Source organism: Panicum virgatum, chromosome 1N (genome assembly GCF_016808335.1).
Source record: "Panicum virgatum strain AP13 chromosome 1N, P.virgatum_v5, whole genome shotgun sequence".
Lineage (NCBI taxonomy): Eukaryota > Viridiplantae > Streptophyta > Magnoliopsida > Poales > Poaceae > Panicum > Panicum virgatum.
In genome coordinates this window covers 24,985,218-24,995,689 of record NC_053145.1, presented here as the reverse complement: position 1 = coordinate 24,995,689, position 10,472 = coordinate 24,985,218, and positions in this window count along the sequence as shown.

The following is a 10,472-nucleotide window of genomic DNA, read 5'->3' as shown; positions in this document are numbered from 1 at the left end:
GTCACTTGTAGAGTCTTGTTATATTGGCTCATCTCGAACTTCTTCGAGTTGCATCGTTCTTCCACTTTTCTCTCCCTTGAGAAACTCTTTCTCTAGAAAACCCCTGTTCTGAGCGACAAACACTTTTCCCTCAGATCGATTGTAGAAGTAATACCCTAAGGTCTCCTTTGGGTATCCCACAAATATGCACTTATCCGATTTGGGTGCAAGCTTGTCAAACTGGAGTCATTCGACAAATGCGTCACAACCCCAAATTTTTAGAAAAGACAAACTGGGAATCTTGCCAGTCCATATCTCATATGGTGTCTTGTCTACGGATTTTGACGGCACCCTGTTCAGTGTGAAAGCTGTTGTTTCTAGAGCGTAACCCCAAAATGACAATTGTAAGTCTGACTGGCTCATCATTGATGGAACCATGTCCAACAGAGTTTGATTACGTCACTCAGAAACCCCATTCCTTTGAGGTGTTTCTAGCGGCGTTAGTTGTGGAACAATTCCGCAACTCTTCAAATGATCGCTAAATTCATGGCTCAGATATTCACCTCCACGATCTGATCGCAGGGCCTTAATCTTCTTGCCACGTTGATTTTCTACTTCATTCAAAAATTCCTAGAACTTTTCAAAGGTTTTAGACTTATGCCTCATCAAGTGGACATAGCCATATCTACTGAAGTCATCAGTAAAAGTAATGAAGTACTGGAATAATCCTCTAGCAGTCGAGCTCATTGGTCCGCACACATCATTATGTATGAGTTCCAGCAAATCTGATACTCTCTCTGAAAAACCTGTGAACGGCGTCTTGGTCATCTTGACCAGCAAATAAGCTTCGCATGTCTCACATGATTCAAAATCAAACGAACTTAGAAGTCCATCCTCATGGAGTGTAACACCCGGTTTATAAAAGGACATAAACCGAGCAATCATATACGTGCCAGGATCAAGTCACACGTATATACAACAGAATGAATAGAATATCATAGCACATATCATGTAAAAAGACATAATAAAGTGAATACGAAATTTATTTATTACATTATTGACAAAAATGTCTGATACAGCGGAAGCGAAGTACAAATACGGTAAAAACTCTCCGGAGCTGAGCAGGGCGCCACAGGGACGTCGACTGAGAGACGAACGCCTAGAAGTCCTCGTAGTCCTGGTAGCGCTGAGCAAACTCCCTCGTGTCGGCAGGAACTGAGCAGCAGTAGCGTAGCCAAGAGGAAAAAGTAGAGAAGAGGCAAGAGTGAGTACACAACTTGTACTCAACAAGTATAACACAAACTAATAGGCTCTAAGGTTGGCTGACTCAACTGCATAAGCTTTTAAGTGTTGGCAAGATTTTATTAAAGCTATTTACTACGAGTTGATGAATTACCTTTAACCCAGTTACATAGTAATTAATCAGAATTAATCATGTTACTACTAGAACTAAACCAAGACCAAGCCACCAAGGTAACCCCGAGAGGCACCTCCCTCGTCGGAAGGAGACAACCCCACTAATCAAAAGGAGGATCTGGGCCGCTCATAACCATGAGCACGGCTAGTATACCAGTTTTACACTCTGCAGAGGTTGCAAATCTTTACCCACAAGTCGTGAGCTACGCTAGAGGTTCATCACACTTCCTTAGGTGAGATGACTAGCGACTCACTATGAGGCCGTTACAAAGAATCTCGTTGGTAAGGCGTAACCGCGAGAGTTAGGTCAGCGACGATGGGGCCCACCTCCGGGGGTACAAGCACAGGAGCGCAATCCAAGCACAGACCAAGCCGGAGGAGCAGGGACCATTGAAGCTTACTACTCTTGCCTCGCAGGTAAGTTACTCCAAACCAAAAAGACCTAATTAGTAAGCCAAGTCTATCCCATTCTAGCCTTGTGGTAGCGCTGTTGTCCCAGGTTGTCGCTCTATGAACCGGTCCTTATGGAGAGTGGCCAACCAAGCACTAAGCACCGTGCCGGCCCCCTAAACCATGTTTCTACAAAAACCATCTTTTAACGAGACGTGAGCCACTCATCCACACAAAGGGCCACTCTCATAATTAAGTTCAAGTAAACCATTAATCAATTTAATTAAAAAGGACCAGAATGAGTTATAGCGCAGCAACCTAGCACAGCTAACCAAGATGCAACCCAAAGGTATATATAAAGGATATAAAGTGGCTAGGAAAGTCCTTATAGGCATACAGTATTAAAATGCAGTATGTAAATGTATTTAAAAGTGATGGGTTGTTCATGTTATACTTGCCTTCCTCGTACTGCTCCTGCTGCTGCTCAAAGTGCTTGCAAGACGGCTGCTCCTGGTACTGGTACTGGGGCTCCTCCGGTAGCTCGACGTCTACTCACGAACACATGGCCAAAACGAGGCACAACAATAAGCATACAAGCAAACTCTAACAAAAACTAAGAAATAGTACATCAATACATAAAAACAGCAAGAAAAACTAAGCTAAGACTATTCTTCGCGTTACAACGATCGCGTGGACATAAAGAACGCCTAAAACGGAGCTAAAACGCATAATCTAGGCTAAAAACAAGGTTTAGGGGCTAAACTGCAAGAAATCTAAGTTTCCAGGGGCTTTTCTGCAAAAACCGAGGGCCTAAACGTAATTAAACCTTAGTTCCAGGGTTTAACGTGCAAAAATGGCAGGCCTGGACGGCGGGTTCTCATAGGGAAAAACTCAGGGGTCCGGGTGTTAAAAACAGGACCTAAATCTAATTGTTTTTGAACTACCAGAACCGCGGGTTGATTCTCAAGAAGTTGAAGGACTTAAACGAAAAAGCAGCAGCGCTGACCGTTACTTAACTGGTTTGACTCCGGGCCTGGGTTAACTTGGCCCGTCTGATCTGGATCCTGCGGCCAGGATGGCTTGGGCGCATGTGGTGGCGGCGCTGGGTCGCGCCGACGTGCTTCTACGGCGGCGCCGCGCTGGGCCTCGCCGGACTTGGCCAAAATTGGTCGTCCGGGGGTCGAATCGAGCGGGGCTTGGCCTAGGAGGGAGTGTGCGTGGAGCTGAAAGCAACTGGGTGCTTGGGAGAGCAAGAGAAGGGTCTAGGCGTGCAGCGCAACGGCAAAAGCGGCACTGGGTCGCCGGCGCTCACACTCCCAGTCGTCGCCGGGGTAGATCCTGGACATTAACTGGGCAGGGAGTTTGTGGGGGACGCTAAGAAGCTACTGAGCTCTAGATGGGGCTTCGGCGCAGGGGAAAAAGTGGAGGCTGCGGAGCAAACCAAGGGGTCATGATGGCCTGAGCTTCGCTGGCAGCGAGCAATTTCTCGTGATTGGACTCACCTGCGGCGGCGACTTCGCGAGCAATCCAGGCGCGTACCCGGCTTGGATTGGGGACAGCGGGCTTGGTGAGACTCCTGGAGTCAAGGCGAAACCACGGCGGGCTTTGCAGGGGCCGGGGGGCAGTGGCGCAGCGTAGCCGCGGTGGCGCAGAGTCTAGGCGTGGCGGAGCTGCGGCGGCGCGGTGGTTCCAGGGCTCTAGGCTGCACAGGAGGGCGTGTGCGGCGCAAGGGAGACCAGGGCTGTGTTTAAAGGCTACGCCAAGATTTTGGCGGCCTTGGTATGGAAGGCGACCGCAAGGATCGCGGCGGCGGTTTCGGATGGGCCTGATCGCGGAGGAAACGGATCACGCAACGGCTTTGCGTGATCCCGTGCGCGGGAGTCGACTTCTAGAAGGAGAAGGCGCAGGCGAAGCTGGACGGTGGGCCTGCCGAGGCGAGGTCGTCTGCCAGACAGTGGGGAAAGGAGCTCGGTGCGGGCTGGCGCAGGGAGGAAGAAAGGAAGGTAAGGGGTGGAGCTGACCGGTGGGACCGGCTTGGCAGAGAGAGGGAAGCAAGTGCGCGTCGCGCGTCGGGCTGGAGCGAGTTGGGCCGCGGGGATTTGCTGGGCCGAGCGGGATGAGGGGAGAGGGAGTGGGCTGCCTGTAGGGAAGGGAGAGAGTGGGCCGGGCTGGGTTGAGTTTTGGCTTCGGGTTGGGCTGGGGTTTGGGCCTTCCTTTTTCTTTTTCTTTCCCCTTTTCTAATTCTATTTCCTATCACTTTTCTATTTCTAAATCAAACTACACCCAAACTAAATTGAATTCAAATTCAAATTTGAATTCAATCCTAGCACTCAATCAAATAAAAGAGATGCTCCGGCATGATGCAACAACAAAAGTTAAACCTATGATAAATTTTAATTACTTGAGGAACAAAATTAGATTAAATGCCATACTAAACACAATAAACCTTAGAAATTTAAATCAAGCTAATTAAATTTATTAATAAATGCTAGAATTTAAATTAGGGTGTTACATACCCTACCCCCTTAAAGAAATCTCGTCCCCGAGATTTAGCTGGGCTGGCTAGCAAAGAGATCTGGATACGTCTTCTTTAGCTCATCTTCTCGCTCCCATGTTGCCTCAGCTTTACTGTGATGACTCCACTGAACTCTGCACATCTTGATGCGCTTGTTCCGAGTAACCCTTTCTGATGTCTCTAGAATCTTCACCGGATGCTCAGTATAAGTCAGATCTTCCTGCACATCCACTACATCCAGTGGTGCCTGCTCCTCGGGTACTCGCAAACACCTCTTCAGCTGAGATATATGGAAGACATCGTGAACTCCTGAGAGGCTGAGAGGTAACTCCAGGCGATAAGCAACTTCGCCTTTCCGCTCTAGCACCTTGAATGGCCCCACATACCGAGGTGCTAACTTCCCTTTGACATTGAATCTGCGGATACCTCTCATCGGAGACACCTTCAGGTACACATAATCACCAACGCTGAAGGTCAGGTCTCTCCGTTTGCCATCTGCATAGATCTTTTGTCTGCTCTGTGCAATCCTCATATTTTCTCGCACAGCCTGAACCATCTGCTCTGCATCATCTATGATCTCAGGGCCAAAGAGCTGCTTCTCACCAATCTGATCCCAATAGAGAGGAGTCCTGCATTTTCTGCCATACAATGCCTCGAAGGGGGACTTCTTCAGACTGCCCTGATAGCTGTTGTTATATGAGAACTCAGCATAAGACAGGCACTTATCCCAACTAGTACCGTACTGAATGGCACAAGCTCTCAGCATATCCTCCAACACTTGGTTGGTTCTCTCTGTCTGCCCATCTGTCTGAGGGTGATAAGCCGTACTGAAACGCAGCTTCGTATCCAACGAATCATGGAGCTGCTCCCAGAACTGAGAAGTGAACTGAGACCCTCTGTCGGATATAATCTTCTTGGGCACACCATGTAAGCAGACAATCCGAGAGATGTACAACTCTGCCAGTCTAGCTCCGGAGTAAGTAGTGTTCACTGGAATGAAGTGAGCAACCTTCGTCAATCGATCCACTACTACCCATATAGAGTTGTACCCTTTCTGAGTACGAGGCAACCCAACAATGAAGTCCATAGTGATTTCCTCCCATTTCCACTCTGGAATCTTCAAAGGCTGTAACAGACCTGCTGTCCTCTGATGCTCAGCCTTGACATGCTGACAGGTGTCACAAATAGCCACGTACTCTGCCACTGAACGCTTCATCCCATACCACCAGAAACGTTCCTTCAGATCATAATACATCTTCGTGCTGCCCGGATGAATAGAGTAAGCTGTATCATGGGCCTCACTCAGAATCAACTTCCGGAGATCATGCACATCAGGCACGCAGATCCGGTTCTTGTACCACAAGGTACCCTGATCATCCTCTCTGAAATGAGGAGCCTTGCCCTTCTTGAGCAACTCACGAATCCCCTGCAGCTTCTCATCATCTTTCTGATGCTGCCTGATCTCTGACTCTAGAGTCGGTACTGTCTCAAATGCTGCACTGGAGGTATGATGCAAGAAGCCCAGACTCAACTGCTCAAACTCCTCGCATAACTCTGGAGGCATCTGGAAAGCCACGGCCATGATGACATAACTTCTCCTGCTCAGAGCATCTGCTACAACATTGGCCTTGCCCGGATGATAGTGAATCTCCAGGTCATAGTCCTTGACTAACTCTAGCCACCTTCTCTGCCGCATATTCAGCTCATTCTGCGTGAAAATGTACTTGAGGCTCTTGTGATCAGTGTAGATATCACACCGCTGCCCATACAAGTAATGCCTCCAAATCTTCAGAGCATGCACAACTGCGGCTAACTCAAGATCATGGGTGGGATAATTCAGCTCATGCCGACGTAACTGCCGTGAAGCATAAGCAATCACTCTGCCCTCCTGCATCAGGACACACCCAAGACCATCCTTCGAAGCATCACAATATACCGTGAACCTCTTCGTCTGGTCTGGCAGAGTCAGGACTGGCGCCGTAGTCAACCTCTTCTTCAGTTCATCAAAGGCCCTCTGACGCTCATCAGTCCACACGAACGCCACATTTTTCTCCAGCAAAGAAGTCAAAGGCTTCACGATCTTGGAGAAATTCTCGATGAACCTCCGATAATATCCAGCTAAGCCCAAGAATGACCTGACTTCCTTCACCGTCTGCGGTGTCTCCCACTCTAGCACATCCTTTACCTTGCTCGGATCAACAGCAATGCCTCCCTGAGAGATAACATGACCGAGGAATGGGACCTCGTCAATCTAGAACTCGCACTTGCTGAACTTAGCATACAGCTGATGCTCTCTCAATCTCTGCAATACGAGTCTCAGATGCTCCTCATGCTCTTCTTCTGTCTTGGAGAAGATTAGAATATCATCAATGAAGATCACCACAAAGACATCCAGATAATCCATGAAGACCATGTTCATCAGATGCATGAAGAAAGCTGGGGCATTAGTCAAGCCGAAGGACATGACTGTATACTCATATAGCCCGTACTTGCAGGTGAATGCCGTCTTCGGAATATCCCCAGGACGAATCCTCAGCTGGAAATAACCCGAACGAAGATCAATCTTTGAGAATATACGAGCACCTCGAAGCAGATCGAAGAGATCCTCAATACGGGGCAGTGAATGCTTGTTCTTGATAGTAACTGCATTCAGCTCCCGATAATCCACACACATCCTTTTCGAGCCATCCTTCTTATCTACCAGCAACAATGGAAAAGCCCAAGGAGAGAAGCTGCGACGGATATAGCCCTTGGATAGCAACTCATCAATAGTCTTCTTAACTTCCTCATGCTCTATAGGTGCCATACGGTAGGGCCGCTTTGCAATAGGAGCTGTGCCAGGCAAGAGATCAATACAAAACTCAATGGCGCGTTCAGGCGGCATACCTGGCAGATCATCCGGAAAGACATCCGGGAATTCAGACACCACGCGAATACCGTCCATGGGTCTAGCCTCCATCTGATGAAGAAATCCAGAAGGCTCTACTGCACTGATAACAACCTCTTGGCCACTGGAAGCTGATAGCAAGACTGTCCTCTGAGCACAATCTATCTGGACTCCCCATTTGGCCAGAGTCTCCATTCCCAGAATGACATCAATGCCCTTGGTGTCTGCACCATCAGATCAGTACAGAACTCTACTCCCCTCAAGGAAACACTGACTCTCGGGCAGTAAGTGTGAGACCTCAACTGTCCTCCCGGTGAAGATACTAACAGGCACCTCTTTAATGTGCTAGTATGAATACCATGATGCTCGACAAAAGACTGAGTAATGAAGGAATGCGTAGCACCAGTATCGAAAAGCACTGTAGCTGGATATGAATTAACCATGAACGTACCAATAACCACGTTGGGAGCCTCGACCACTGACTCGGCCGTCACGTGGTTCACTCTGCCTTGAAGTGGCGCCCTGGGCTGAGCTGGGCGCCCCTGCTGTCCCGCCTGCGCCTTCCGGGGGCAAGCGTTGGCGTAGTGCCCCGGCTGGCCGCAGTGAAAGCAGGTGCGAGGGGGTCCCTGAGCCTGCTGTCCGGTAGGAGCTGCCGGACGTGGAGCCTGCGGTGCCGGTGGAGCAGCACGAGCCGGAGGTGCCGGTAACCTCTGGCCCTGCCCCGCCTGCTGCTGCTGTTGAGGCGGGTACTGCTGCGGTGGCCTCTGCTGGTACTGCTGAGGAGGCCGGTACTGCTGCTGGTACTGCTGGGGCGGCTAGAGGCGAGGACGAGTGTTGCTGTCGGAAGCAACGGGGACAATCTTCCTCTTCTTGTCCTCCATCTCCAGGTGCTTGCGCTCAGTGTTGAGCGCATTGTCAACCAGATGGTTGAAGTCGTCGAAGCAGAGGTTGAGCAGCGCGTACTGGAGGCTGTCCTCAAGGCCCTCCATGAAGTGCTCCTGTTTCTTGCGGTCATCCGCAACATCGGCAGGGGCGTAGCGAGCAAGCTGCAGAAAACGATCACGATACTCCGTGACCGACATAGTCCCCTGCTTCAGTGCAAGGAACTCCTTCTGCTTCATCTTCATAACGCCCGCGGGGACGTTGTGGCTGCGGAAACGCTCCCTGAACTGGAGCCAAGTGAGAGCCTCGCGGTCATGAACTGGGTGGGACTCCCACCTGTCCAAAGCTGCCCCTCGCAGCTGTCCTGCTGCGTACAAGACTCTCTCCCGATCATCGCACTGGGCGATGTCCAGCTGACGCTCCACTGCACGGAGCCAGTCGTCAGCCTGAAGAGGGTCGTACGTGTGAGAAAACGTCGGCGGGTGACCCCTCAGAAACTCAGCACGCCTGTCGCAAGGCTGCGGCGGTGGAGGAGGCGGAGACTGAGTGTGAGCCTGCTGAAGAGCCTGAACAGTGTTATTCAGGGTAGCCATCATCTGCATCTGGAGCTGGAAGTACTGCTCCGGAGTCAAAGGTGGCGGCATCGGGATCCCGATCCCCTGGGTGTTCTGACCCTGGTTGTTCTGCCCCTGCTGGTCAGAACCACACCTGGTGTTCACCATCTGATTTTGGACAAAAGATTTCACGAGTAAGGATATTGCAGGAATAAATTCAGATGGATATGATAACTCTTTGCGGAAAAAGACTCAGTCATGATAAAGTAGACAGGATAGAGTGGACTGTTTTACCCCCAACGATCTATCTCATTTTATTAATTAATTAACTTTAACATAAGAGTGATTTTCTTTAAACAGATATAAACTACTAAGCTATGCAATCATTCAAAAATCCAAATCAAACATGTAGCATAATAACAAGCAGACAATTTTCACGACTTAGCTGAGTTTAACACACAACTCGACTAACACAACGCGTCGCAGAGCGTGCTATCGTATTATTATAAAAGGGTTGCCTAGCTAATACTCATGGTGGTCATATGACTGATTCAGGCCAAAGTCTACGAAAACTATTCTTCAGAGTGAGAAATCAAGGCAAGACGGGTAAAAAGTCATAGAAGTCAAGGGGTATAATAGTAAAAGAGTTTCAGCAGGCAAGGATTGGAGAGAAGAAGACCTAAAACTCGACCAGTTCTATCTAGGCTTCGTCCTACAGTCGATATGGCTCTGATACCACTCTGTAACACCCGGTTTATAAAAGGACATAAATCGAGCAATCATATACGTGCCAGGATCAAGTCACACGTATATACAACAGAATGAACAGAATATCATAGCACATATCACGTAAAAAGACATAATAAAGCGAATACGAAAGTTATTTATTACATTATTGACAAAAATGTCTGATATAGCGGAAGCGAAGTACAAATACGGTAAAAACTCTCCAGAGCTGAGCAGGGCGCCACAGGGACGTCGACTGGGAGACGAACGCCTAGAAGTCCTCGTAGTCCTGGTAGCGCGGAGCGAACTCCCTCGTGTCGGCAGGAACTGAGCAGCAGTAGCGTAGCCAAGAGGAAAAAGTAGAGAAGAGGCAAGAGTGAGTACACAACTTGTACTCAACAAGTATAACACAAACTATTAGGCTCTAAGGTTGGCTGACTCAACTGCATAAGCTTTTAAGTGTTGGCAAGATTTTATTAAAGCTATTTACTACGAGTTGATGAATTACTTTTAACCCAGTTACATAGTAATTAATCAGAATTAATCATGTTACTACTGAGAACCAAACCAAGACCGAGCCACCAAGGTAACCCCGAGAGGCACCTCCCTCGTCGGAAGGAGACAACCCCACTAATCAAAAGGAGGATCTGAGCCGCTTATAACTGTGAGCACGGCTAGTATACCAGTTTTACACTCTGCAGAGGTTGCACATCTTTACCCACAAGTCGTGAGCTACGCTAGAGGTTCATCACACTTCCTTAGGTGAGATGACTAGCGACTCACTACGAGGCCGTTACAAAGAATCTCGTTGGTAAGGCGTAACCGCGAGAGTTAGGTCAGCGACGATGGGGCCCACCTCCGGGGGTACAAGCACAGGAGCACAATCCAAGCATAGACCAAGCCGGAGGAGCAGGGACCATTGAAGCTTACTACTCTTGCCTCGCAGGTAAGTTACTCCAAACCAAAAAGACCTAATTAGTAAGCCAAGTCTATCCCATTCTAGCCTTGTGGTAGCGCTGTTGTCCCAGGTTGTCGCTCTATGAACCGGTCCTTATGGAGAGTGGCCAACCAAGCACTAAGCACCGTGCCGGCCCCCTAAACCATGTTTCTACAAAAACCATCT